Genomic DNA, 17,062 nt, shown 5'->3' with positions numbered 1-17,062 from the left:
GCTAGGGTTTGCGGCCGAGCGGGGTAAGGTGCCGGCGGGCTTATATACCCCCTCCCCAACGGCTCGATCCAACGGTCGGGAGGCGACGGGACGCCAGAGATCAACGGTCGGGAGGCGACGGGCGCGGGGATGTCGGGCCAGCATCGGGCCGGCCCAAAAATCGTGCCGGGCTCGTGCTGGCCCAGCGTGCCGGGAATGCGGCCTAGGCCCGGCACTATCGTCATGCTGGGCTGGCCCGAGCACTATTCCCCTCGTGCCGGGCCCGTGTTCGTGCCGGGTTTTTTAGTGTCGGGCCTCGGGCCGCCCAGTGAGCCTGGCCCATTTGGAAAACTTTGAGGTCAAGTGGCGCCGGTTAGAGCTGCTGGTGGCAGCGTGCCCCAGGTTGCAGGCCGTCGCCCTCGCAGTGGGACATGGAGAAGATGGCCAGCATGCAGCTTGTCATACCTGGAGAGAGCGCAGTTCACCTTCTCCCTTCTGCTGCTCTCCAGCAGGGACATGTTGATAGCACAGAGGTAAATACCTCCTCCCCTTATTCTTCTCTCTCTGAATCGTACCTTACCCAACAGAATGAATCTCTTTTACATACGGTCAATTTAGGTGGAAGCTCTGATGTTGAAACAGCGAAAGCATGGTGATTGGTAATGTTGTTCTCCTTTTGCTTCAGTGCATCTCAAATGTTTGATAAAATGTTTAACTAGCATGTGCTACATTCCCTATTCACTTTGGGCAGTTACTGGTGCAAAATTTTTCTAAATTTAAGTATTCAAGATTTTACTGATTCGAGCCTAACTGTGTTAGGAAAAATTCTTGTGTTAGTTTGTCCTGTAACTGTAAGGTCCATTTTTAATTAGATACCCATAAGAACTAGCAGTGCTAATAGTAAGGGGCATACAGAGAGCTCTGACATTTCTTATTATTTTCAGATTAATCTTTCAAGTGCTCAGTGTCTCAAAGGTGTGTCCTTCATGCTAAAAGTATTTTATTTGCTACCACTTGTAACATATTTGAATAATGTGCAACACCTAACAATGTGAACTAGCCTTGTTAAAGTAGTACTATACATGCATAAGTAATAAAAGTAGACGTGATCTATTGGATTTGTGGAGTTTGCAATGGCGTTAATGTCAGGAAAAAATTAATACAATTCTTTCCTTTGATAATATCTGTGGCTGTCACCTATGAGATGCACCCCTTATTTGAATTGTATGTGTTCATTTGATTTGAATCAGGAAAACACGCCCCTAAGCTTATGTTAACAATACCAAAGGAGCCTAAGCTTCAGACTTCCCCCATTCACTGGTTTGAGATGAGCAGCAGCCATGGAAAGTGTAGAGATTTTTTAATTTTCTGTTTTGTGTTCACGCTGGAGATCGCCACCGACCAGCAAGTGAATGCATGCATGGCAAAGCCCTGCGACTTGTGAAGCCGCTCATCAACTATGAATAAGAATATTGTTGCTAAACATAACATTCTCTGATTGGCTCCTGATCAATTATCCTTTCTTTTGTGGAACTTGGTGTTGCTTCCAGCTTGCCTAATTATCCATATCGTTGCCTACTGTGATGTTCGTCTTAAAGAATCGTTATTTTGTTCAACACAACTAATGAATTGGTCCCTTTCTTTTTGGAAAACGTGACAGATTGATAATTTCAAGCTTGATGCAGTTTAACATATAAAGAGACAATTTAGTAGAATGATTAAGAATTGATGGATGGAAGGAGATAGCAAACAGGCGACACAAATACAAAGTCATGTTTAGTGGAAATGACTAACGATAAGAGTCCCTGATGCATGAGCAGCATGACTAGCTCATTTTGTTGAAACTCAATGCAGCATGGCTAGCACATTTGTTGATCCTTTCGTGAACGGTATTTTCTTATGTGATAAACTGGTCGGGAAAAGAAAGTTATACATTGTGGTGCAGTATATGAACCTTAATGGCAGTGGCGATCGTGAAAAATTTGAGAATACACCATTTATTTGAATGCACCAAATTTACTTACACCCTACTAGAGGATAGTCATAATTACATGAAAATGGTTTTCTGAGATTTGTATGTTTCTTTGACTTGTTTATTTTCTGTTAGTTTAGTTATAACAGACTCATGAATCCCCAAATAGTTGGAGATGGTCTGCTGCTTCGGCTTCTGCTGCTAGACAAGCTCATATTATCCCTTTATTCTCTGCTTTCACTTCAGGCATGGCAGGATTAAAGTCACTGCAAGGGAGTCCGGGGGAAAGCAGAGGAGCTGGCTGCTTCTGGTATAGTTTTATGCTTTGCAATTCGGTTTATGGTGTATCTAAAGAGTTGCACATACCTCTTTGCATTGTCCTCCCTCTTGTTGAAGATCAATCTTCTTCAGAACTGGTAACGCCCCCTAATGCCAAACCCATGTCGTCCTAAATATGATCCTGAACTTTGATGTCATTGTCTGCATTAATGTAATCTTGATGCTTCTTCCTGTCAAAGAAATGCATGCTTTCTGTTCTCGGTTGTGCTAACCACAGAAGATTATCTAGCTAGGAGGTGTTAGCCTTGCAGTTCATCTTATTACACTTAATTATCTCGCTCTCAGTTTCTTCTCCCTGAGAAATCTCATTGCTTCAACTGTAGTATAATCTTCCTTTTGCTTTGGAGACAGTGAAGCACCAGCAGAAGACAAATGCACACACACACACACAGTGAGGCAGGCCACCGCAGTGAAGATCTGCTGCATCTGCATTGGCAGCCTAGCTAGGTCGCCGTCGTCAACGTCTCCCGCTCGCGAAATGTCATTCATGATCTAGTTGGACTCGATTAGCAGAATCATGTGGAATGAGTCCTCAGCGAGCTTTTCGCGAACAACATGGGCATGGCCAGCATTGAGGATGAGCCTTCTCTTTCGAAGACTCGTATACGTAATGTTTTGCTTCAGTTCTGTTTGTCTCAGCGTGTTGTTTGGATGTATATCGAAACAACTACAATCGTTTTTTCCCCGTCTTTTGAAAACTTACAACTCGCCGCCTTCGCTTTTGATGAAAACAAAGCTCATACAACGGTTAGGCCTCGTGCTGCTGCTGCAGTGCATATTCGTGATTTGTGGAGATTAGATGTTCTGAAAATTCGAGATCCTTTGTAGTACGTACTTTCATGGAGCGGTGTGCGTTCACAGTAGAATCAGAGCTGCTTCCCGAAAAGAGAGCTCGACTAATCAAGGAAAGCGAAAGACCAAAAAACAGACAAATACACAATCACCTGATGCAGTGATGCTATGACACGCTGCCTCTCCACGCACTTCACTTCTCTTCCATCAGGTTCCTCCAGAATCCAGACTGCAGACTTGGCATCAGCCACCAGCAGGGTCAGGCGAGATTCTGCAAATATTTTCTTTTGATTTTAACGCTTCTTTACAAACACATCTGTTCCTTCTCTCCCATCTCCGGTCTCCTTTCAGAAACAAATAACATACGCTTGTCTGTCTCCTGGATTCAGCTGGATGACTGAGACAGTATCAGCAGCAGAGGAAGGCGGATAGGCGGCAGCAGGAGCAAGCATGAGCACCATGAAGTTCTGCCGTGAATGGTGAGCTGATGATTTATTGATTGATTCATATGCTTATCCAGTTAACCCCTTTCTTGATTAATTTACCCAAGAGGCGATTGGGTTCATGAGCAAGCTCTCTTTTTTTATGGGTGCATGCAAGCAGCAACAACATTCTGTATCCCAAGGAGGATGGGAGAACAAGGTGCTTCTCTATGCCTGCAGGAACTGTGATCATCAGGTTTACTGATTCTCCATGTTTATCTTTCCTCAATCCATAATTTTTTCAAAGATATGAAAATCTCTTTTAAATTATGCAAAAGATTTCTGGATTTAAGGGCAGCCACTCAGCATCTTGTTCTGAACTTATCATGGCCCTGCAACTGCAAATAACCTTGTCTGAAACTCTGCACTCTGCAGGAGGTGTCCGACAGCAACTGAGTGTACCGGAACGTGGTGGACCACGCCGCCGGCGAGTTCACGCAGGTGCTCTTCGAGGACGTCGCCTCCGACACAACCCTAACCCGCACCAAGTCCGTCCGCTGCGCCGCCGAGGCGGCGACGTGCGCGGTCTTGATGGCTTCCGCTGCGTGGCCGGATCGGCCAATAGTTTAGTCACGGCCTAGTACGGGCTAACTGCGACGGCGCCCCTACGAAGCGACCGGCGGGGAGCCTTGTATAATTGTAACCTGGCCTGGAGGGCCATGCGCGCGCGCCAGCAGGCTACCCAGCCATGATTCCCAAATAATCCCTATGCTCCCCTGAACTTTTTCATATTTGAAAACTTTCCATTTTTAAAATATCATAACTTATACGCATAACTTCAATGCATAATTTCGTACTATTAATCTTTATGTAATAATTTTTAGCATAACTTTGATGCATGCATAACTTACGCGTACAATTTCTACTTAAATTTTTTAAATGAACAACTTTATATTTTGATTTTTAGAAAGTTATAACTTATACACATGATTTATACGTATAACTTTTTCCTAACAGGGGTGGACCTAGGCAAGAGGGCTGAGCTCTTCTTCTCCCTCTTCTCTTCCCCCATCTCTTCTCGCCTTTCTTCTTCTTTTTCTCCCCTCACCTTTCTCCTCCCCTAGCTCACCTTGTTCCAAGGGAAGCTACAGCCAGTTAGGGGGGCTACAGACCCTAACCCCCTTTGAATCTGCTACTGCTAAAGTCGTAACTTTTATATAAATGTTGTTAAGAAAATTATGCATATAATTTATAGACATAACAATATTTACTTGAGGACAAATGGTATTGAAAAAAATAATCGAAACGGACAAGAAGGAAAAGTGAAAAAGAAAAGATACGCGCAGGTGCACGTAGCGCTGCAGTCTGCGAGCAGCAGCAGCTGGTGGGTAAGTGGACCGGCCGCTCGCTGGTCCCATCGCGCGCTGGCACGTGCGGGTCCAATCAGCTTTGCGCCCAGCGGATAGCTTCATGGTGCCTTGTAAGTGGGCAGTTTGGAGGATATCCATTGACATACAGGAATGGTAAAAGAAAGTATCACAATCACCGGTTAAATCACCCCCCTACCACAAATTCTTAGTTGCGGGACCTAATTAGGAAATTTTAAGGTTGCAAGGAGTCAGTCATTTAGATACATCCTTACCAAAGATGTAAGCAATGCTGCTTTATGAATTTGGTATGTGTCTAGAACAGTCTGCATCATTTTGTTTACAGCTACGGCATGTACCATTGTGGGCTACATTTTCTAATCTGGTAATGGGAGTCGATGGATGGAGCATTATAGCTGGCAATCTTTGGCCATGTCAAACTCGAAGGCTATTTTTCTGGCAGGACGGGGAGTCAAGGACTATCTTTGTGCATGTTTTTTTATTGGATTTGTACTGACTGAGTAACATAGCCATTGAAAAGAGTAATTGGTTTCCAGTAATATGGTTGAGTGACAGGAAGCAGCTGTTGGGAAGCCAACAAATCAGGTCTTTGTTGTTCAGGTTGATTGTATTGTCCGTTCAAAATAATAACGTATTGGTTTCAAACAGTGGTTCATGGTAATATAAAATATTGTTGCATTGATAGGTGTAACTGGTTGTTGCAAGACGAGGAAAGCTAATTGTTTTTATAATACATATATTTTACAGCTAACGAATGTCTACTTTTTATTCTTATGTCTATGCTCTTGATATCTGCCTTTCTTTTGCTAATAAAGTGGTGGTTTTTTATCAACGTAGAGGCTCTTTGTTCTCTTGCTAAGGCCCTCTTCTGATTGCTGGAAACAAAAAATGGCCATTTACTTTGCAGCGATATCAATTTCCTATTCGAGTGTGCTATGCTATGAGTATTAACAATAGCCAGGGTCACACTTTGTCAGCTGTTGGATTGTGGGTCAAACTTTGTCAGCTGCCGGATTGTACCTCGGAAATCCAGTGTTTTCCCATGGTCAACTGTATGTTGCAGACTCAAGAGTGACCTCCAAAAAAGGTTTCAAATGGTGAGAATGGATGTGGTAGATATATTAAAAAATATTGTCTATCCTGAGGTGTTTGCTTCATTGGGGTAGTTTCTTTGTTTATGGATATTCTGCTTTTTGGTGATTCATAGTCTCTTTACATTACCTTTTTCGAATTGTTGCTGAAATTTTTTCAGAACAGTATTGCAGGTAAGATTTTGGTTATATCTTGGTTGGCAGTTCGGAGCGAAATATCCATTCTGTAGGCTCGCTAAGGTTTCAAGGACGAATGAGATGGATGAAGATTACTGCTAGAAAAGGGATGGTTTTGGAGTCACGTGGATACACAAATTGTAGTGTTCACGTCAAATAATAGGAAACAGGCACCATACTATGTGTAAATATTCAGAGTGATTATTACGGTGTGTTTGATAAGAAATTATTGGAAGAAGTCGTTTTCTTCAGTGCGATGGTAATTTTAAGTTATTACTTGGAGTCTCGGATCTTGTCATGCTGAGCATGTCTACTTCTAATCAGACAACAATTGATTACCGCGAAAGAATATTACGAGTACTCTGCTTTTTGAATTTTAGAGCGCCTTCTTTAGCTATGGGATACAAATCTAAATGGATCAGACAACGCTCCGAGAGCGGAGGTAGCACATAAAAACCAAAAACCCAACTCATCAGATATATCTTTGTGATCTACAGTCATCAGGAAATCAAGCAAAGTCTCCTTTGCAAATAGGACCCTCGAGTAATCCTGCTACTCCACTGGGATCTAGAAGGCCTCCTTTAACAAGCTGCGAGGCAAGTGGCCGGTAGCCTGCAATGGCCAATGGCGTAGCTAGATTTGTATCTTCTATGTCGACGTAGTAAAGACAGCAAAGCGTACATCTAGAAAATACAAACCTATAGAAGAGAGTAGGCCCTGTTTGGAATGGAGGATTTTCAAAGGAGTTCCAAAGGAATGACAATCCTTTGTTTTGCTGGCACTATGCGTTTGGAATGGAGGAATCAGTTAGAAACTTTCCATAGGAATGGGGAAGAAGCATGCACTTTTGGAGGAAAACGAAAATGAGCTCGGAGCCAATGGAAACTTTCCGGTGGCTGCTCGCTCGCTGCCTAAAGCATGCTTACCTAACCTTAACAGCGAGCACCATTGAGCTTTCTTGCTGCAGCTTACCTCCATGGCCGCATGAAAGCCACCGTCCTCTCACCTGGCCCTTGCCGCTCGTCTGCGAAGTTCTGCTTGCTCTATTTGCCACTATGAAAGCCCATTTTACCCTAAATCAGCTACTAATCAAGCTAATCCGAGGTTAAGGAGAGGAGGAGCGGACTCCATGATGAACCACCTAAGCTTTCGCGTAGAGCTTCCCCGTAGATACTTGAAACAATGGGGTAAGTTCTGGGAAAGGTATAGAACGAACAGAGGATGGAGATAGATGAGAATATTCTAAGCATATTCGTTCTTGTTGAGGTGTGAGGATACACCAGTTCTGTAGGCCCGTGTAGTTATGGCTTAGGAAAAAAATTATCTCTAGCTCATACACTCAATTAGTCCATTTTTTCCAGGCAGGACACAATTAGTCTAAGGATGAGATTATAGTATTAGTCTTCAATTTCCTATGCTCTTTCTTTTCCTGCATTCCAATCGTCCGTAACAAGGAATTTCTGTGTTTTTCCATTCCTTTGTTTTGCAATTACATTCCTTTTCTCTTCATGTGTTTCCTCTCGTTCCTGCGTTTTCTACTTCTTTATTCCAAATATGACTTAAATCATGAAAATGTCCATCAATAAACAAGAAAAATTAGAGCCAACTAATATACTTATGCATGTTTTGCTCGATGATTTTGAGCATTTCCTTATTCTCAGTACCAATTCGTCCACCCGGCGATGCAACATTAAGCAGGAAGGCCATTATTGGTGGATGCAAATGCAAAGGGCATGTTTGGAAAACTTTGCACTGCAACAAATGGAAATGCCAAGATATCAACAACTGAGTATATCAGTTCTCGAACTCCCCTCTTCTCATCACCAAAACCTGTTCAAGCTTCCAATGCCTTGAGATCTATATTGAACAAGAAATTAGTTGATGGCACCTGTGGCTGGCTGGTGCACAGTTTGCCAGATGAGTTGGAGGAGCCGCGTGATGATCTCTGTGAGAGACACGAGCAGGCATCCACGAGGACCACGAGGCACATGAACGACAGGATGTTACCAGCATGTCATAGTCATCGCCGCTTCTGTGCGAAAAGTCACCACAAGAAGAGCGACGTCCTGCTCGGCAGCCTTGTGTTTGAGCCGCTTGACGCGGGCTTACATCGTCGGGACATCGACCTCATAAATTCCGAAGTGAGAAAAAAAAATGGTGCCTCAGGCTCTAGTGGCAGTTTAAAGAACCCCTGCGATCTTCTTCACGCGATGAGTACAAACCACGCCCATGGCTGCCATGGGTTTGCCTTGAGCACGGGGCGAGGAAAACACCGTTGGAACATCGGCCAGTTCAGCAGCCGATCGATAGCTATCATCGCTTCGTTGGATTAGGCGCTACGACAGCCGCCGACAGGTAGCGTTTGTTTTGGTTTGTTTCAGAAAAACGTTCGTGTGTTGGTTGTTTGCCCGTGCTCGTATGGTTTGGTCGATCACTCTCTTTCCCCAATCCAACTACTATATTGGTAGAGTTAGTGAAAAAATAATGCTTCAGCGACTCACTTTACCTTTCTCTTTTCCTAATAGTTATTGGGACAAACTAATAATTCAACTCAACTCTCCCCAAATAAAGGAGGACTTTTAACTCTTCCAATAAGTAGTTGGATTGGGATGAGATTATTAGGAAGCTATAAAAGCAACTCTCCCAATAATAATGAAAGTGATATTGAGATATTCACATTAACTAGTTATTAGAAAATATTTATTGAAGGACCTGCCGGAGATGTTCTAACTACTACCCTTCTTGCGACCTTTTACACACTTATGTTACATGTTACTTAAACTAGATTCCGAGCAAACCCAATGTTTTAAACGTTACTGTTACTGGAGGACTGCACATTTCTTTCTTTCAAGCCCTGTGTAAAATCGAAGCAAACCCTCTGGATCAGTATTGATTGCCGAACAGTACGGCAACTCGTCCTAGCTTGTGTCTTGTTCTTCAACCAGTGTATCCGTATGTCCAAAACAATAATCGATTCCACGTAAATAAATCCATCCACGTCGAATTCATCGACAACGATGGAGGTGCTCTTATAGCAGGTCTATGCCAGGGCACAAAGACTAGCAAATAAGGTGTAAAAGTTAGCTCATTAGATGGGTTAAATGTTGGTTTTTTTTTTGCCACGTAGGATAGGAGGGCCTAGGCCCCTCAGCCCTCCTCTGAATCGCTCCTGGTGGTGGTGGCGGCCACTAGCCAGTGAAGAAATAACCATACATTAATTGGACACGGACTGTGTAGGTGCATACGTCAGAGTGGAGGGTTTATATTGTTGGATTAGACAAACAAGCTCAACTAGCTTGCTGATGTATTTAAGCCTATACCGTATATTAGCTAGTGATAATAGATATCAAATAAGTACAGTACAAAAAATACATTTTACATAGAGGTTAAAGTTTAGCTCTAAATATGCTAATGTGGTGGTTAATTAGGGCTAACAGGCTCTAATCACTCATTAGTCACTGCAATTAGCTCATATTTTGATGTTCTAGTTGGCATTCAAATAAAAGGGCTACAATTTAGCTATGGGATCCGAACACTCCTGGAACGGAGGTACGAGTTGTCTCTAGTATTGTCTCTCGGTGGGGCAACAATCATTTTCTTATCTCTTGATCCTTCTCATCTATATTTATCTCTTGCATATTCTTTTATTATTGTACATCAGAGGGAGATAAATTAGGGCAATTTTACAAACACCCGTCGCACTACGTTAGCTTCGTGTCGACTCTTCTTTCCCCAAGCTATAGTTGCAAAAGGTAAAAAAAGGGCTCCCGGTCGCCGCCAGTGGAGACGGCAGCCTCTTCCGCCTCCGATGGCCTGAGGGTCGTCGGGAGGTGGCGGAGGCCGCTGGGCTCTTGCCGGCTGGTGGTAGTTTGGGTTGTAGTTTAGGTCCTAGGTTCTCTAGGTTTAGGTTTCCTGGCGTCTCCGGCGAGGCGGCGGCAGCGGCGCATCATCGGAATATGTCCTCTCGGGTTCTTCCTCGCCCCTTGGCGTTTCACTTCGGCATCGAAGGCGAGCCCGTGGAGGTGGTGCTTCCCGTGTGGAGCCTCCGTCTAGGGGTTTGGTCGCCGGCGGCTTGTCGGCCCTGAAGGGAGATAGGTGTGCCGGCTTTTTCTTTTGCGGATGCAGAGGCTGCTTTGGGTTTTGTGGAAGATAGGAGAGTGGATCTGGCGGCGGCGTTAGTTGTCGACGCTTGGAACAGAGACCGCCTCCCGGTCCTTGAGCGCCGACGTCAACCGCCACGTTGCGGATGCCAACATCATCTTCGTGTCCATCAACATGCCCACCAAAGCCCGCGGCCTCGGCGCAAGCAAGGCCGCCGACCTCGCCTACTAGGAGAGCACGGCGCATGACGTCGCCACCGCGTCGCACTCTGGCAAGAACATGATCATCGTTGAGAATTCTGACATCCCCTCGGGACCGCCGAGGGCATGGAGAGGAAGAGGATCCTCACAGAAGTGTAACACGAAAAAATGGCGCGCTAGTCGCTCCTCAGACTCTAGTCTTCGTAACCCTCGATGAAACCATCTCTCCTTAGTTAACAGCCGCACAGACGATTCAGTCTCTACAGGAATGCAGGCAGCAAGGTGCCAAGGTACATAACAAACCAGAGGAAGAAAACAGAGCACATACGATAGGAAATAGATCAAGCACATGCACTCTGCACTCTGCAGTTGGCAAATAGAGGAGAGGAGGGAGACTGGGAGTAGACGAATAGTACTACGACCAAGACAGAGGGAGGTCGTCAGCAGAGATTTCCGGGATTTTTTCCGAATATTTTAATTATTAACATTTTTCAGGTCTACTCTATTTGTTTTACGTGCTACTCCCTCCGTTACAAAATGTAGGTTGTTTTAATTTTTTTAATTTATAAATATTATTATGCACATAAGTACATAATAAGATTTATGTAGCTAGAAAAGTTAAAACAGCCTTGCATTTTGGAAGGGAGTACCATAGTTGCTACGGAGTAATCGGAGTACCATAGCAGAGGTAACATGTGACCTTGCAAGAGGTGATCGCTATTTGCTACTGGACGGACCCAGCCCAAGTATTGAGTGGCGGCCTGCTAACTGTTGGGCTTCTATGGCTACAGTGAATAAGGTCCAAACTCAATTGAAATGAGAAAATTGAGTGGCGGCCCCTGTTCTCACAGGGCCGGTCCGCCCCTTACTAGAAAGGAGAAGTTTGTCCGGCAGGTGCTTCTCCTCCCTCGTCTACTCCTTTAGGAGGGTCCGTCCTTTTTAGTCCTTGATCTAATCAAGAATTGCATCTACATCTACAACATTGCTACCCTATCTTTCCAAGATTAGAGCTAGTACGTCTAGAAGATGCCTTCTTGGACGCCAATGCAAAGGGACCACCGTGCAGTCTTTCTTTTGGTTAGCCCCAGAAAACATTCTAAGTGTTGCGTGCCTACCCACTCACGAAGTACTATTTCGGCGTCGGCATGCCATGCCACGGCCATTAGCGTGACAGCAAGCTGCTTTACGGAAGGATTGTGACATGTAGATGGGCACTGGCAAATAGATAGGCGTATTTTCATGTGAGGGGAGGTGGTCACAATTCAAAGGGTGTGATTATTGTGTCTTACTGAAGGCATATGCTGCGTAATTATATTACTTGGACATGGAGCGTGTGTATGTGCAGAACAGTAGTGGATGGTTACGCTGGATTTAATCATGGAAGCTGTGGCAAGGGATGGCTTAATGTCAAGATCGTTCTTGAGCCATGCAGAGGCCACACTCGAACACGAAACTCTTGTATTCCAGCAGTCCTTGCATACATTGATTGAGTCAGAAAGATCCATTTGCATGATTGCATCTATACCTTCCAGCACAACCATCGGCCTGCTGCGGTCCAGCACACGACCTGTCAAAAGAAGAAGAAGAAATGCATGCATTGACCGGCTGAACCTTTTTCAAATTTCGACACTTGTCTTGGTGACCTGAAGTGCAATGGCTGAGCTGAAGTGCCTCTGGAAAAGGAGCAGATTGAAACGGTTCCCATTTCCACCATCACCATCTCCATGATCTGAAACAGCTAGCAGTCGATCGACGACTGAAACAGTAAAAGAAGCTGGCCAAAGTTCTCGATCTATCTCGAGTACGCAGCTGCTGAGGCACATCAGGCGAGTGCATCCTCTTCGAACCCCATTAAGTTGAACCATCGGATCGAGGTCGACGGCATGCCGCACCAGGAGGACGCCGGAGCCTGACACATAGATTACCCGTGTCTTTGACTTGTATACAGTCATTTTTGGTGGCCGCCGATGGTGGAAAGTCATCATGCACGCGCGCCGCGGTCTCTTGATCAAGAAAGACTCTGCTCCGTCATTCATCATCTACGGGGGCCTGCATGCTTAGCTAGCACACTCGATGGTGCAACTGATTGTGCATCGCAAAAAAGATTATCGCTTTCCTCTTTCGGGGGGAGAAAAGGGGAAGATGCAGGGAATCTTAGGAGAAAATACAATAATTAGTTGTGAAAAAGAAATATGCACCAGTTTACTTCTTGTAAGACGAAAGTATCGTTTTGACCTTCGCACAACACCACGTACCATAGTAGTAGCAGTGTGCACCCATAAGTAAGGTTGTCAAAATTGTATACTCTCGGTCCAATAGGAGAGTCCTTAGGTAAAATCACAATCTAGGATATAAATATCTATTGAATTGAATCGTGTAACTAGGAGCTCTAATTTTGACAACAAAATGGTAAAGTTAGACAACAAAATCGAGATTTTGACAACCATGCAGCTAAAGGGTAAAGGCCACGTGTGGCTATTCCTTCAATTTTGTGGTAATTAGAAACTCAATTAAAACTTTTGTTGGTAAATAATTCTCTCCTTCTAAGATGTACTCCCTCAAGTTCAAATTGTAATTCACTTTTTGGCTTTGTCCTGAGTCAATTTTCTTTAACTTTAACTAAGCTTATAGAAAAAAAAGCATCAAAATCCATCACATCAAATTAGTAGATGCAGCTATTTTTTTATAAACTTAAAATTTCAAAAGTTTGACTTACGTAAGTTTAAAGTGAATTATAATTTGGAATGGAGGGTACCAATGTAGTGGTCCAATCCGGCCATAAACATCTTTTAGCAAATACACAATCTATTTGTTTAAGATATATAAATGAAAGGATGATACTTCAAGATTTATAAGTTTCTATGAATGTAAGCAGTAGAATTGTTAGTAATAGTTGAATATGCGGATGTAATGTTGAGGCCATGTCTCCATTTTTTATTTCCTTTAATTTGACCTAAGGTACCCAAGCTTAGGGGAAATGAATTTATTAAGTATATGCCACCATACTTCAAACCATATCCACAATCATTAATTAGGTGAATGAAATTTGTGTAGGACCAAGGTGGTGACAAATGAGAACCAAACGATTTGAAAAGGATTTATCCATTTGATGCTGAGCAATTAATTTGAAACTTGTGATTTTTGAGTAATCATATAGTGGGCAGGGGAAGCACCCTTGCAAAAGTGTGACGAAGAGTTCGTTCATTGATTTGGATTAAATCCTCACTTCATCATTCGGAAAATTCCTGTAAACGGACCCACTTTCCTCTAGAAAGGGAAGTCAGCATCTAGCCAGACAACATATGGGGCTGGCTCATCAATGACCTAGCTGCAGCCTGTGACGATCCAAAAGGAAAATCCTTGGCCGGTCACCATTTCCAACCTAGAGAGGGAGTGTGGTGTAAAAAACGTGGCAGCGACCATGCAAGTAAGTAGTTACCGTGTCGGGGGTAGGCAGGATCATATCGGCTGAATACATGAGAGTGTTTGGCAGCACTCCACTCCATAAAAAACAACTCCACTCTACCAACTTCATCTTTTTGCAGCTCTACTCCACCAACTTCAGGAAAACATGGAGTTGTTGTACGTGTTTGGCTAATTGCAATGCTCCAGCTCCAGAAACATGAGAATATGTTATGAATAGTCTCTTTTATCCTTTGTGAATGGGCCCGCATGTCAGTCTCTGTTCTTTTCTCTCCCCCTCCTCTTCCTCTCTCTCTCCCTTCTCTTTTCTCCCCATCCTTTCCTCTATTCGCACTGGTCCTGCCGCATGCCGGCGATCGGCGCTGGCACTTCCCCAGTGCTGCCATCATCCTTGTCATCGCTGAGGCGGAGGAACGACTTGGTGGTGGAGGAGGTCGCGGCCCCAGAGTCCGGTGAGAGCCAGATGACCATGACGATGATGTTGGCGAGGCAGAGTGCGTAGGCGACAACGTCTGCCTGGCTTCGCTCGAAGACGACGATGACGAGCGGCACGAACACCATGAACACCACAACGAAGCAGCGGCTGGCCAGCGTCAACACACGCACGCCGTCGGGCACCCCCAGAGTGGGGCCAGGACAGGCGGGGCGTCGTCTGCGTCCGCGTCCCCTTGCTGACGATGGCGCACGCGAATGCGGGTGCGAGCAGCGCTGCCCGCAGTGGCCAAAATGGGGAGCGCCCGATGCCACGGCCACGACAGGGCAGGGTTGGACCGGCGGTGGCCGTGCAGGACGTGGAGGGTGCAGCGGCCAGGCTGGCGGTGTGCTTAGCGGGGTTCAGCGACGATCGCACAGGACAAGGACGCGGCTGCCAGACTGGCGGCATGCACAAGATTCTCGGCCTTGCATAGAACCACCTCACCAAGGAAAACGGTAGGGGAAGGAGGTGGGGTTGCTCGAGAGGGGCCGGGGGCGGGGAAGAAGTGGTGCGGCTCGAGCGGCGGCCTGGCCGGAGGGCGGGTGGAGTAGGGAGGCGACGAGCGACAACGGCAGCGCTCCTGCCAAGCGAATCAGGGAGAGATTGGGAGGGAAGGGGCAAGCAGGAGGGGAAAAAATTAGAACAAATCGGTACGCATGTGTACTGGTGGTAAAGGTGGGTAAATAACCTCCAACTCCACGAGAAAGTCTGAAACTGATGTTTTTGGAGCACCCCCTGAGGTACTCGAGCAAAAACGTGGATCTGACCTCTAGCTCCACGTTTTTTCTGAAGCTGGACGTATTTGTCAGATAATTTTGTGGAGTTGGTGAAGTGGAGCTATTTTTTCTGGAGTGGAGTGCTGTCCCCCCCTCCCCCCCCCCCCCCCACACACACACACGCGCCAAGGTTGTGCCGAACATTTACTGCACCAAATTTAGAATTTCTAGGGGGAAAAAATTGCGCTTGTATTTTGGTTTTAAGTCAAATCATTTTAAGTTGGACCCAGATTTATAAAACAATACCAATATTTATATAAAGCACCATTGGTTCATCATGTAATATACTCTTTATATACCTACTTTTTTTCATAAATGTTGATGCTCTTTTTATAAACTCCTCAAACTAATATAGTGTTGCTTAGGATAAAAAAAGATAGAATTGTGACTTTTTTTGGGGGGGTGGGGGGGGGGGGGGGGGGGGGGGGGGGGGGGGAGTATGTAACTAAGTAGTGGACAACTTACCAATTCTGAATTTCTCGACACAGCTGAAATCCAAAATCCCACATGCTTGACAGAGGGGAGGACAAGAAAAAAATGCGGTGTGTACTGCACTTACCTATAGTGCCTAGATTGATGACAGTATTTTACTGGTGCTGCAGCCTGTAGGCAAGCACGGATGTCTGGCTCCCCCTGCTTCCATTCCAGGGCGTGGAGTGCATGATTACCGCCACATGCCTGTACCAGCTGACACGACGTGGGCGCATAGATTACACAGTTGAAACAGGCAGCGCAATGCGGTGTAAGCGCATAATTAACCCAGCTAATCAGGCTTAGCGCGCTGCCGGCTGCGCCTTCTTTACTCTGAATCCACACCCAAAAGGCGCCGAGAGCAGTGCTGCTACGAGCAGATTTAAATAAAGAAAGCAAAGCTGCTCTCAAAATCCAGGACAGTAAGATACGGCCGGGCCCACGGTAGCCGCTCAAAGAGGCCCATCTCTTTGCAAACTAAAGGGCTTTATTTTGCAGAGCGTATGTGATCGAAGGGCATGATTACTACTGACTGCGGCTGCTGGTTTTAGTGTAGTGGATCAGTAGCGGCTGACACAGCTACCAAAAGATGGGGGTAAAAATAGAATACTCGTCATCAGTAAAGCACGTGGCATGGTTGATGCTTATTACGAGAGAGATCAGCTGAGTAAGCTCGATACGCTGCAGTGCAGGCTGAAACGGGATCGAGTTCCGGGAAGAGAGAGGATCCTTTGGCCGCCCATGCGTGTACTCTGATGCAGCCAAAAAGTACAGCAACAAACTCTTGATCCGTACCAGGTTCATCGTCTACTGGGTTCGTGCCATCTCAGTTTATGATGGCCGGCACATCAAAGGGATTGCTTGCAAACTAGCTCTTCAATTCCCTTCAAAATCCTTATAAAAGAAACTCTTCTTCAGAATCACTCACGCAAGGGCGAAAGTTTTTCTTTTCGAGAACGCACGATGTTCATGGGAGGTTCTCAACCTTGTCTGAAACCAAGAGGGAGGCACGATGTGCTGTGAAAACCCCCTAACAGATCCCGGGGCGCCACGAGATGTGTTTGAAAGAGGAGGCACCGGGAACGCTTTTCCATTTTTACCACCTGAGGGTCACTGTTCATTCGTCCCCATGCAATGCGCTTGTCACGGCAAGGCGCAAAAAGTTACATTCTGTCATGGAGGTGAAAATTCCTTTGCCCCCTGCAAGTGCAAACACAATAGAAGCTCCCGTTCTTTTGCCCCCCATTTAGTAGTGTAGAAAAAAACAAGCATGGAGCATGTAGTCTTGTAGAGGACATAGGAAGCAGTGAAAGGCATAGCATGGGTGTGGAGATTGAGGACCACAGAGACCATGCTATCGGAGTTTCATTCCATGTAGGACCAAGCACCAGGTAGCTGCAGATGAACAGCAGTGGAGAGTTCTGATGAGTAGAGTGGCCATAGCCATAGGAGCCAG

At 45.4% G+C, this 17,062-nt stretch overlaps 1 long non-coding RNA gene across 1 annotated transcript; it reads left to right on the top strand.

The window, feature by feature from the left end:
- Nucleotides 1-325: 325 nt before the first annotated feature.
- Nucleotides 326-1,512, top strand: LOC140222971 (uncharacterized). The gene is made up of 2 exons (XR_011898361.1): nucleotides 326-512; nucleotides 598-1,512. It is a non-coding gene; the product is annotated as an uncharacterized lncRNA (long non-coding RNA).
- The last annotated feature ends 15,550 nt before the right edge of the window (nucleotides 1,513-17,062 follow it).

The sequence above is a fragment of the Setaria viridis genome, chromosome 5, assembly GCF_005286985.2.
Source record: "Setaria viridis chromosome 5, Setaria_viridis_v4.0, whole genome shotgun sequence".
Classification (NCBI taxonomy): domain Eukaryota; kingdom Viridiplantae; phylum Streptophyta; class Magnoliopsida; order Poales; family Poaceae; genus Setaria; species Setaria viridis.
Note: the sequence above shows the minus strand (reverse complement) of the source record. Positions and strands in the feature narration are given on the sequence as shown.